We start from the raw sequence: 9,944 nt of genomic DNA, 5'->3' as shown, positions 1-9,944 counted from the left end.
CCTAGCCTGGGTCATGCTGCTAAACATCACTGTCAGAATATCTTGCCCAACACTCTTTTTGACTGAAATCTGACTCTATTCAAAACAGAGATTCATAACATTGAAAAAACCTATTCTGTGGAAAAATGGCACGTTATGTTTTGACTGGCTCATTACGAACACCCTCAGCTGCTTGCATAGTAAAGAACCTGTCATGATTGATTTGATCCTTGCAACAAAAATCTGAGAAATATGCTTGTTTAAAAGGTTTCTAAGCCAGCATATGAACTTAAATAGCAATTTCTTGGATTTTTCATATAGTCTCGTGATTTATAAGATTATTTCAGGACATGGGATATTTCAGAAGACTCAGTTTTAGTGATGAAGGAGAATATTTTGGTAATCAGAATGGCCAGTACTTTGTATCCAGGAATTTCAAAGCAATGAAAAGTACAAATCCTGGCGTAAGGCGAAGAAAGGGTATGCATTTTTTATTTTTTCTCCCCATGTTTTCCTTTGCACAGGAAGGGCAGAGAAGTGGGCTTTCTTTCTAAGTCATCTTTTCAAAAAGCACCAGGGAGACCACTACAAAACAGCAACAACTTTCTGTTTATGCACTTTACAGTAACAAGGCTTTTCCATGTAAAGGGTCTAAAATACTTTGTTAGGAATGCAGCTCCAGAACAGGAAAAATGTTAACGGATTTGCTCAAGAAACCAGGCTGGGCTGCACCTGTGCTCTGTTAGTTGCCCCCAGATGCTGCCCATGATTGTTCCTGGCCCCAGGAAAGCAGCTGGGTCCCTATAAGAAGCTTCCAAGGAGCCTTGGGGAAGTTTCTGCTTGTGCTGCAGCCTGGTGCAGGGAGGGGAGAGGTGCTGCAGGGGTCTCTGCTGCCTTCAGGATTACAGCTTCAGAGAGCAGCAGGTATTTGGCTGGGGTTAAATATTTTAAGTAGTGAGAGTCTTGAAGTGTATTTGGGGACTATGAGTTTATAAATAAGGCTGTATTTTAATTCTGTAGTGATGCAAGGTAGGAAGGCTGTTTGTTCAAGTTCTTTAGCTCTTAGCTACTAGCTGCAGTGCTGGTGGGGTTGGGTGGTCCTGCAGGTCCTCTGCAGAGTCCCCTGCCTTCTTCCTGTCTACAGAGACCTGTGGGGGAGCTGGTGAAGGCTGGGGAGATGCAGACATGGTGTGTCCGGCAAGTAATGTAATAAAACGTAATGCAATAGCAATGTAATAATGTAATAAAAGCCTGGAAAGAGCACTGCTGAGTGGTGCTGGCGGCACAGAGCAGCACACCATGAGATGTTCCTCCCGTCTGCTGGCAAGCGTGATGCTGTTTGTGCTGGCTGTGTCTTCTGCAGAAGAGATGATAGCCAAACTGGTGTAACCTGCTGGGATGAAGCCTCTTCCTTTTAAGCTAAAACACTGGAGTGCACCTGAATCAGCAGAATGGCCTGGTATGGGTTCAGCACCTCATGCTGGCACAGCATCTCCAGCCAGGTAGCAGGCACCAAGGTCTGGGTGTGTGCTTCCAGCCCCACCAACTTCAGCTCAATTCAAAATGCTATGGCTTAGTGGGGGCAGATTCCTGAGTCAGCTCGGGGGGTCCTGATTAGCCTTGCTGGGGTTGATCTTTAAGCTCTTTGGCAGTGGAAACCTGAGTGTTCAGCCCACTGTAGCTGAGATCTCCAGGCATTTGAGCACCTCCCCATGCATCTACATAGTAATCCTGCCCTCTCCCTACCATTGACCCTCCACTTTTCAAAGCCTCAGTGTAATCCTTTTTTCTCCCTTCTGTACCCAAAAGGATGTGATGGAATAGCAGGAACCAAAATGCCACCTCAATGTTCAAGGTATGCTCTCATTGCACACATTTTTCTTCTGTCTGAATGAGCCTGGGGTGTTGCATGTAGCGGTCACTGAAGTTCTGGTGCCTGTATGGGCTGGAGGTTGCTGGGGTTCAGCTCTGGTGGCATCTCTCTGCCCTTAAAATGATTGTGGTAGCAGGTCACATCCCTGGGGGTGTTACTTATAGGGTTGTAATCCAACCCAGGGCTTCCCATTAGCAGGAAAATGGGTGTTTACCTTTAAATGAGAACCTCTGTACAGGTGGAAGGATCAGAGAGAGAGAGAATATGTATGCCTAAAAGAAAAAAAGCTCAAAAATGTATAGGGAACAGTCTTATTTCCTTAACTTTTATGGTTATTTCCAGCCACTCATTCCTGCATGAAGCAGCACGCTCCCTTTGGAGCTGTTCCTGGCAGGGAGATCGCGCTGTGGAAGTGTTTGTTCTGGGAAAGCAGCGGCACAAATGTGGAAAAGATTAAAGCGGAGGCTTTTACGTCAAAATCATCTGAAGTGGTTGCGTGCGGTTTAAAACTTGGGGAAATCGCTTCGGAGCAGATAATGCTTATTTTTCAGCTGGGAGGGAAATTAAAGGAAAGGCCTGGACCTCTGGTCTCAAGCCGGGCCCTGGGTCAGCCAGGCCCTGGGGGTGCATGGGAGGCCCTGGGGTGCCCATGAGGACCGTGGGGTGTCACTTTGCCCCACAGGGCTCCCAGTAGGATGGGATGGGGTGCCTCCATCCCCTGAGGGTGGGTGAAACAGTGGCACTGCCACCCCGTGGGCACCTGCAGCTGTGGGGTACTGGGGGGGGCTCGGTCACCCTTGGGTGCAGTGTGGGCCATGGCAGAGGGGAGGATTGGGAGAACACCAGCTGTTAATTTGGGGGAGATTATGGTGTTTTGGGGGGTTTTGAGGGAAAGGGTGAGGTAAATTAGACGAGGCAAGGTGAGGTTGGTAGAGGTGAAAGGCGGCAAATTTAGAGGGAACAAAGATGGAATTTGTGTCTGGGGGGTGGAATGTGGGGTAATATATAGGGTACAGAGTGAACTGCATGGAGGGGAGCTCTGAGGTAACTCAGAGGGGCAGAGGTGATGTTTTAGGGAAGGGCTGAGGTAATTTAGAAGGGACAAACTTTTTTAAAATGGGGAAAAATAGAGGTAACCTAGAGGGGGAGAGGTTCCATTCTTGGTAGGAAAAGCTGAGGTAACTTAGAGGGAACAGAGGTGACATTTGGGGGTGGATTCAACTCTAAAAGCTGAGTTCATTAAGAGAAAAAAAATATGTTTTATGGCATGATTTGGTGTTGCATTGTCACTGTGGGGTGGAGCTTTGTGACAGCCAGCAGGTGTCCTGGTGTCCTCTGCTCCCTTCCTGGCCTGGAAGTGGGAGGAGAGGGAGTTCCTGCACCAGCTGTAGCAGGGCATTTGCACAGAAAATGGGACGCTTTACTTTAAAGTGCCCCATGGATGATGCAGTGTTAGACTTGGGAGCTTGTGTTTGATCCTAGGCTAATTTGTAAATGGCTCTAAGAGCCTCTACCTGCCGAAATACTGGCACAGGTCAGCAGGCAGTGAAGTGATGGGCTGTCTGTGGGGCTGTGCATCCTTGGGTGGCACAGCAGAATTTCTGGGGGCTGAAGCTTCTACTTGAGAAGAGCTTGGATGAACCTTAGGCATGTGGGTGAGGGACAGCAGCAATGGCAGTGCCACAGCCCCTTCCCAGGAGGTTTGGTTACAGACAAATACGAAGCTGTGCATATAGCATGGAGTAAATTGTTAAGCTGTTAGGAGCAATACACAGATTAATAAACCAATTAAATTATCTTAAAAGAGTGGAGTAAGTTAATTGTAATCAAGTGCTAACTGGCAGTATCCCAAACTCCATTAGGAATAAATGCTGTGCCAAGTGGCAAGGAGCTTCTGACTCTGAACATGATGAGCTAAGTAGCTGAAGCTCCATGGAGAGATTTCTTCTGGTAAACAAATATTTGGGAGCATTTAATTCTTCCAATAAAGGCTTTTAAGAAATTGCGGAGATTTAATCTTCGTGTATTACCTTTACTTGTTTATTTCCAGTAATGGCACAGAGCTGTACAGCGAGTGGATGCTCTGTTTGTCAGCTGTCAGTACCAGAGAAAATGGCCTCTGAAAAGAGCAGCAAAGTTTGCCCCAGCATCTGTCATCCCTGCCTAGCCCAGGAAAACAGGAAGGGTTGGGGAAAAAAAACTAGTGTTTTGTGAGAATGACAGCTCTGATGGGAAACTCCTGGCAAAGTGTTTTGCTGTCAGTTAAGTGAGTAAACTGACATCTCATGTGATGCTGAGGTGGGATTGTGCCAAGAGCAGCTCCTGCAGTGAGGACAGCACTGCCTGCCCTGCCCGTGGGTCTAGTTCAGTTCTAGTTGCATCTAGTTCAGTCTCTGGTTCCCTTCTCCATGGGGTCCTGCCTTGGATGTCCTCATCTCCAGCTGTTTTGGTGCTTGTGGTTACTGAGCAGGCAGTGACTGCCAGCTGTGCTGCTGCCCCAGATGAAGCCCTCGGAGCAAGAAGGGAGCTGGTCTGTTTCTCCTTGGGTGTTGTGCTGCTTGGCCAAAATTTATAAAAGTGCTAGGAATGAGTGCCTCAGCTTCTGCAACTACCAATGTGTCACGTAAAGCAGCAACAGCTCAGAAAGGCAATGAGATCGTGGTAGGGAGCTAATCTTTCCAACAGGCAAGGGAGAACTGCCTTTAAGGTTTGTCTTCCTAGGCAAGTGACTCTTCAAGTTAAGATTTTGCTTGTCCATGACCAAGTATGCTCAACGCTTGCTCAGATTTGACGACAGAAAATATGGTTTACTGATGTTTTTGTGAAGAAATCCAAGTTCATCTTGGAGTTAGTTTTCTAAGTTTAGGGTTAGTAATGGCTTTGTATGAATGGGTTTGTTCTAAATCTCTGAGCTTTCCCCAAAGCTGCTTGCTGTTGGCAATATGGCTCCAGAGACTTGAGTTCCTTCGGTACAGAAAATGTTCAAGTGATGGTTCTTGAGGATTGCTGAGGACAGTTTTATCACATCCTGGGAATTGCAGCACTTTCCCTAGTATCATCCCTCTGGTACGAAAGCAGGTCCTTTACACATAGACCCATTTATTCTGCTTTACCACCTAGATGTGCAGCAAGCCCTCACCTTGGCCACCTGCACCAGCATCACTTCTCTGCGGGCACCTGGTAACTCCTCCACTGCTACCTACAAGTTTTTTTGATTTTTTTTTTTTACCTGTGGCCTTGGGTTCTTGTTTACAATAGCTCAGTGACTCTTTCACTGCACTGACTTTAGCAGTAATCCATCTCCTAGGCCTGTATTTCAAATCAGGGTTGGCCTGGACAAAAAAAAAAAGGGCAATTTCTTCAGGATGTTTTTCTGTGGTGATGCCTGTGCACAGAGACATGAAGTGACCCAGTTCCTGCCCCTGGAGGAGACAGAAGAAGGGATGGGGAAAGGAGACCAGGCCTCCTAGCTCTGCCTCAAGCCTACCAACACAAGGCTTTCCAGCCCCAGACGCAGACAACAATGGGTAAAAGCTCCCTGGGAAGCGCTTGAAAATCTCCCTCTGCTCCCAATAATTTGTTCTTATGGACGGGGAGGGATTGCTGAGTGACGAAGTGCAGCAGGAGTCTGGCTGTGGGGCCAGATGTGGCTGCAGGGACGAAGGCAGAGCCGGGCTTGCTGTGTGCCTTGGAGGAGAGCCCGCGGGGCGCTGGGCAGGCTGTGATGTCCCCTGTCACTGCAGTGTCCCCGGGGCTGGGAGGCTGGGGAGGGCAGCCCAAGACAGGGAGCAGGGGGATCTCCTGGCTCAGCCTGGACACATGCTCCCATTGTCCCCGACAACAATGGGGGAGCTGAGCAAGCGCCGCAGCTGATGACACAACCCCAAGCTCAGGGAGCAGCTGGCTGGCAGCTAAAGGGAAGCACTGTGCGTGTTCCCCCCTGTCCTGCCAGCCCCCAGCCTTGGGGAGAAACCGAGCTCTGCCCCCGAGCTGGACAAACCCTCCTGCCTTTATTTAATCCTTCTCCTTCCAGGGTGAGGAGCTTCCCGGCTGGCCTGGAGCTCGGGGGACCCAAATTCCTGCAGGGAACTGCTTCCAGCGGCTGCGCCTCTCTGCATGGTGAGAGTTAACCTCCTGGCTGATGGGTTCTTCATAAATAAGCAATGCTCGTAAGCAGTTTCCACTCCTGAAGGCCCCGCAGGTAGGAGGAGAAAGTGCAGGGAAGCCATTTCTGTGTTCTGTAGCTTGCATTATTCATCTCTTTTGGGACAGAGAGGAGAAATCTAGGCTGGGGATGGGGGGGCAGAAGCTCTGAGCCCCTTTCCCTGCCTGGCACCTTCCCTGCAGGTCCTGAGGAGCCTCCTCATTCCCTAACAGCTCAATTCCCCCCAGACAAAGGGGCCTAAAGCTGTTCCAGGCAGAAGCTGCTGGTCCAGGCCTGATGAGATTGCACACTGTGGCATCACCCCGAGGGTGCTCCCCTTGACTGCAGCCCTAATTGTGGGGAGGTGTCACTGGGCGAGGGGTTCAGCAGGTGGAGGAAGGGAGCTTCACCCTCTGAAGCAGTAGCTTTTCCCACTCCAAGTTCTCTCTCCACGTTGTCAGATATGAAGAGACCATGGGATGTGGAAGCCTTGCCAGGAGGTTGAACACCAGCCCTCTGGCTGCTCACCCTGCAGGTAAGGGACCCAAATCTGCTAACGGAGCTAGGAGCTGTCTGCCAAGCCTAAAGGCTTTGTCTGACGGAGATGTTCCTCCTTCCCCCGGGGCCAGGTCTTCCAGTAAGCCCTGCAGAGAGCAGCTCTCCCATCCAGCTGCTGTGTGGGGAGAACCAGCCTTTAAAACCAGAGCTTTAGTATCACATCTTAAATCACATCTTAAATCTTAAATTATCCACTATCTTTAGCAGTCAGTATAGCTTACAGTTATACAATTTCTAGCCATCAGCATAGCTTATTATACAGAAATTCTAGTAATCGGCATGGTTTTACTATTATCTAGAGTTTTTAGTCACCTCGACCCTCTGCAGATCAGGTCAAATTATTAATAATCAGCACTCTATACAAAAATCATTAGCTATGTACAGAATTGGGTGAAAAGAGCACGAGTCACCGTGTCCTCAGATGGATGCTGGTGGTGATGCTGTCCGTGACCCGCAGGGGACTGCAGGTCTCCTGCAGCAGTTCTGGTTGAAGTCAGACTTGCAGCTGCTAGATTTTTATAGACAATATTTCATGTGCAGGTGTCCCCACATCCTGGACCCCCGGTGCCTGGCCTTTGACAGCTCTGATGGGGAAATGCCTGTGGGGATGCTGGCAGGAGGCTTTCCTCTTCCCCCACAGGGGTCACCACGTTCTGGTGACAAAGCTGGTGGGTGAGTGCTCCTATTGCAGTGCTGAAAATGGAGGAGAAGGGGGTAGTATGTGATTAGCCAGCTTCCTTATAGCAGCTCTTTGCCTTATAAAATGGCAGTGGTGGTTAACCACGCTGGCAGGGGGCAGGAGCAGGGGGTGCTGGTGTCACCATGATGAGCAGCAGGGGTGCAGCATCCCCGTGCTGGGGCATTGTGTGTGGCTGGGTGACACCAAGCACGGTGTCCCCAGGCCCTGCTGCCGCAGGAGCCATGCCCGCCCTGTTTTCTGTGGCTGTGCTGCACGCAGGGAGGGGGGGAGCGCAGTCTCCTCCACCCCTGCTCTGTGCAGCGGTGCCGCGAAGCCCAGGGGCTTCGTATCTGGGCCATGCTCCATATAGCATCTGCGGGGCTTCACCGGGCTCCCGGGGGCTCTGCTGTCTCTACAATCAAGGGCAAAAAGCTCTTCTGCAGCCTCCCTGTCTTTGTCCCTCAAAGACGGGGAGGGCAGGGCCTGGGTTTTGCAGGAAGAACCACACATCCTTCACTGCCTTCGCCAGCTCTGCTGCCATGGAGGTCACTTTTTCCATCTGTGCTGCCAGATTTGTTGGTGCTGGTTCTCAGATGCCCCCTCTCACTCTTCCATCCCTCCACTCCCCAGTTCTAATTACCCTGTGGAGGAGAGGATGCTAGGGCCTCCTGCAGCTGGGGGCTGCTGCTTGGGACAGGCTGTGGTGTGGGCATCCTGCTGGCAGGGTGTGCACCAGCCCCATGGAGTGCTGCTGGGCCGTGATTCATCAGCAGGAGGGAGACGGAGAGAGGGTTTCTGCCTCCCATGTCTGGGGGAAGGATGAGGACAGGGCAGAGATATTCCCCTTGGGAAGGCTGAGCACCCACCTTCCTGCGGGAAGGGCACCTCCTGCAGCAGGCTGTCTTTGGGGCAAGGCCAGCTTTTAATTGCTGCAGCAGCGCCGGACACCCGAGTCATGGTGCTCCTCGGTGCCTCTGCTCCATGCCTGCTGGTGTCTGCCTGCACTGCTGGGCTGCCTGTGCCTGTCTGTCTCTCTTCCTGCCCCCTCTCTGTCTGTAGTTATTAAATTTTTTCCTCCTCACCCCCTTCTTTCCTTTGGCTTTAATCTATAGGGCACCCCTGCATTAGGTGTGACTTGGGGACTCGTTTTCTCTGCTTTGTGGATGGCGTCCAGGCTGCTCTCTGCAGCAAAGGGACCATCCAGCTGGAGAACCTCTGCAAGGAGCCTTCTGCAGACACCTCGGCAGGATGCTTCCTGCCAGCGCGCTGCCCAGAAACTGCACAATCACGCCTGCCTCCACAGCACCGCCAGCCAGAGATTTCAAGGGAGCTGACTTCTCTTGCAATGGTGCTTGAGCAACTGCCTGACTCCAAAAGCAGCCCTTTGAGCCTGAGTTCCCTGGGTTCCTGTGCTCACCAGTGGAGGAGACAGCTTGGGGAGATGTGGGGCTGAATGTAGAAGGGATGCATGTGTGTGCACGCTGCTGTGTGCGCCCCACATCACAGCCGGGTCTGGCTGCAGACCTTGTGCTTGCATTTTTTGTGCTGACAGCACAGAGAGGTGCAGGTAGCGTTTGTGTGTCTGCATTGATCTGTTCCCAGCCCTTAATGGTGGCTTCCTGCACCACTTTGCCATGCTCCTGATCCTCCTCCATCAGTCTGTACCGTCCCACCTCACCAGTGTCACCGTGTTGATGTGCGCATACAGCTGGGTGCGGACCCGTGGTCTGGGCCTGTTCAATACCTGCCTGCCCCAGCAGCCAGGGCCAGGTCTTCACTCTGCTGCTGGCAGCACAGGGGGAAGGCTGGGACCCATTTGGGGCAGCGTGCCTGCAGCCTGCTTTGTGATCAAGCAGCCGGAGGCAAGATTTTGTGGGATTAGCAAAACCCCCCAGCACAGCCAGCTTGCAAAACCTCAGCACTTGAATGTCACCTGGGATCAGGTTCTGCTGGGGCAGAATATGACTTTTCATCTCAACTTTCACTGGGCCAGCCCTTTTTGCAGAGCCTGGCCAGGGGGAGTGGGAGGAGGTGAGGATGGGGCAGGCTGCCCTGCATCCCCTTCTCATTCCTGGGGTGCCTTGGACCCCAAACACCCAGGGCGAGCAGCTCCTTGTGCTGCTGTCACCTCCACATTGCCCAAGAGCAGGGAAGAAGCATTTTGCCAGGCTGCTTTCTGGGTCCAAAGACATTTTGCATGTGCAGAAGCAGATGTGTTTAGCCCCTTCCCATCCGTGTGGTGGTGGGAGGCTGCGTGGGACGAGTCTTTGTTTGCCCCACCAGCTGTGGGGCTAAAACACAAGGTGTGTGGATGGCCAGGGGCATCACAGAGAGCCCCATCCTCACCCCCTGCAGGGAGGAGAGCTGTGCCAGGGGGCTGTGGAGACCTGGTGCAGGGACCCTGACTTCTACACATTAGGGGTGGGGGATCTCTGCTCTTCCCCAGCCCAGGCTGAGCACCCAGCAGAGCACCCCCACATTGCAGGGGGGCGGCAGCTCTTCTGCAAAACGCAGTTCCCATGGCGATGGGGGTGTGCCCCCCCCATTCCCAGCCTGCAGAATCACCCACCAAGGGGGGGCTGCCCGGGGGGCTGCCCTCACCCCCAGCACCCCAACGCGGCGCCGGGATGCTGGGGTCGGGGGGGGGGGGGGGCGGGTTTGAGGCCGGGCTGCCAGAATCAGGGACCCCTCCCCACCCCCTGCACCCCCCT

General features: G+C 52.2%; 1 long non-coding RNA gene across 1 annotated transcript; it reads left to right on the top strand.

Moving 5' to 3' along the window:
* Nucleotides 1-762: 762 nt before the first annotated feature.
* On the top strand, nucleotides 763-9,713 carry LOC308182789. The gene is made up of 6 exons (XR_013942075.1): nucleotides 763-903; nucleotides 1,789-1,834; nucleotides 5,248-5,379; nucleotides 5,886-5,971; nucleotides 6,458-6,531; nucleotides 8,346-9,713. It is a non-coding gene; the product is annotated as an uncharacterized lncRNA (long non-coding RNA).
* Nucleotides 9,714-9,944: the final 231 nt, after the last annotated feature.

Source organism: Anser brachyrhynchus (assembly GCF_964034855.1).
Source record: "Anser brachyrhynchus genome assembly, chromosome: 25".
Classification (NCBI taxonomy): Eukaryota; Metazoa; Chordata; class Aves; order Anseriformes; family Anatidae; genus Anser; species Anser brachyrhynchus.
The sequence above is the reverse complement of the archived record's forward strand: the minus strand, read 5'-3'. Positions and strand labels throughout refer to the sequence as shown.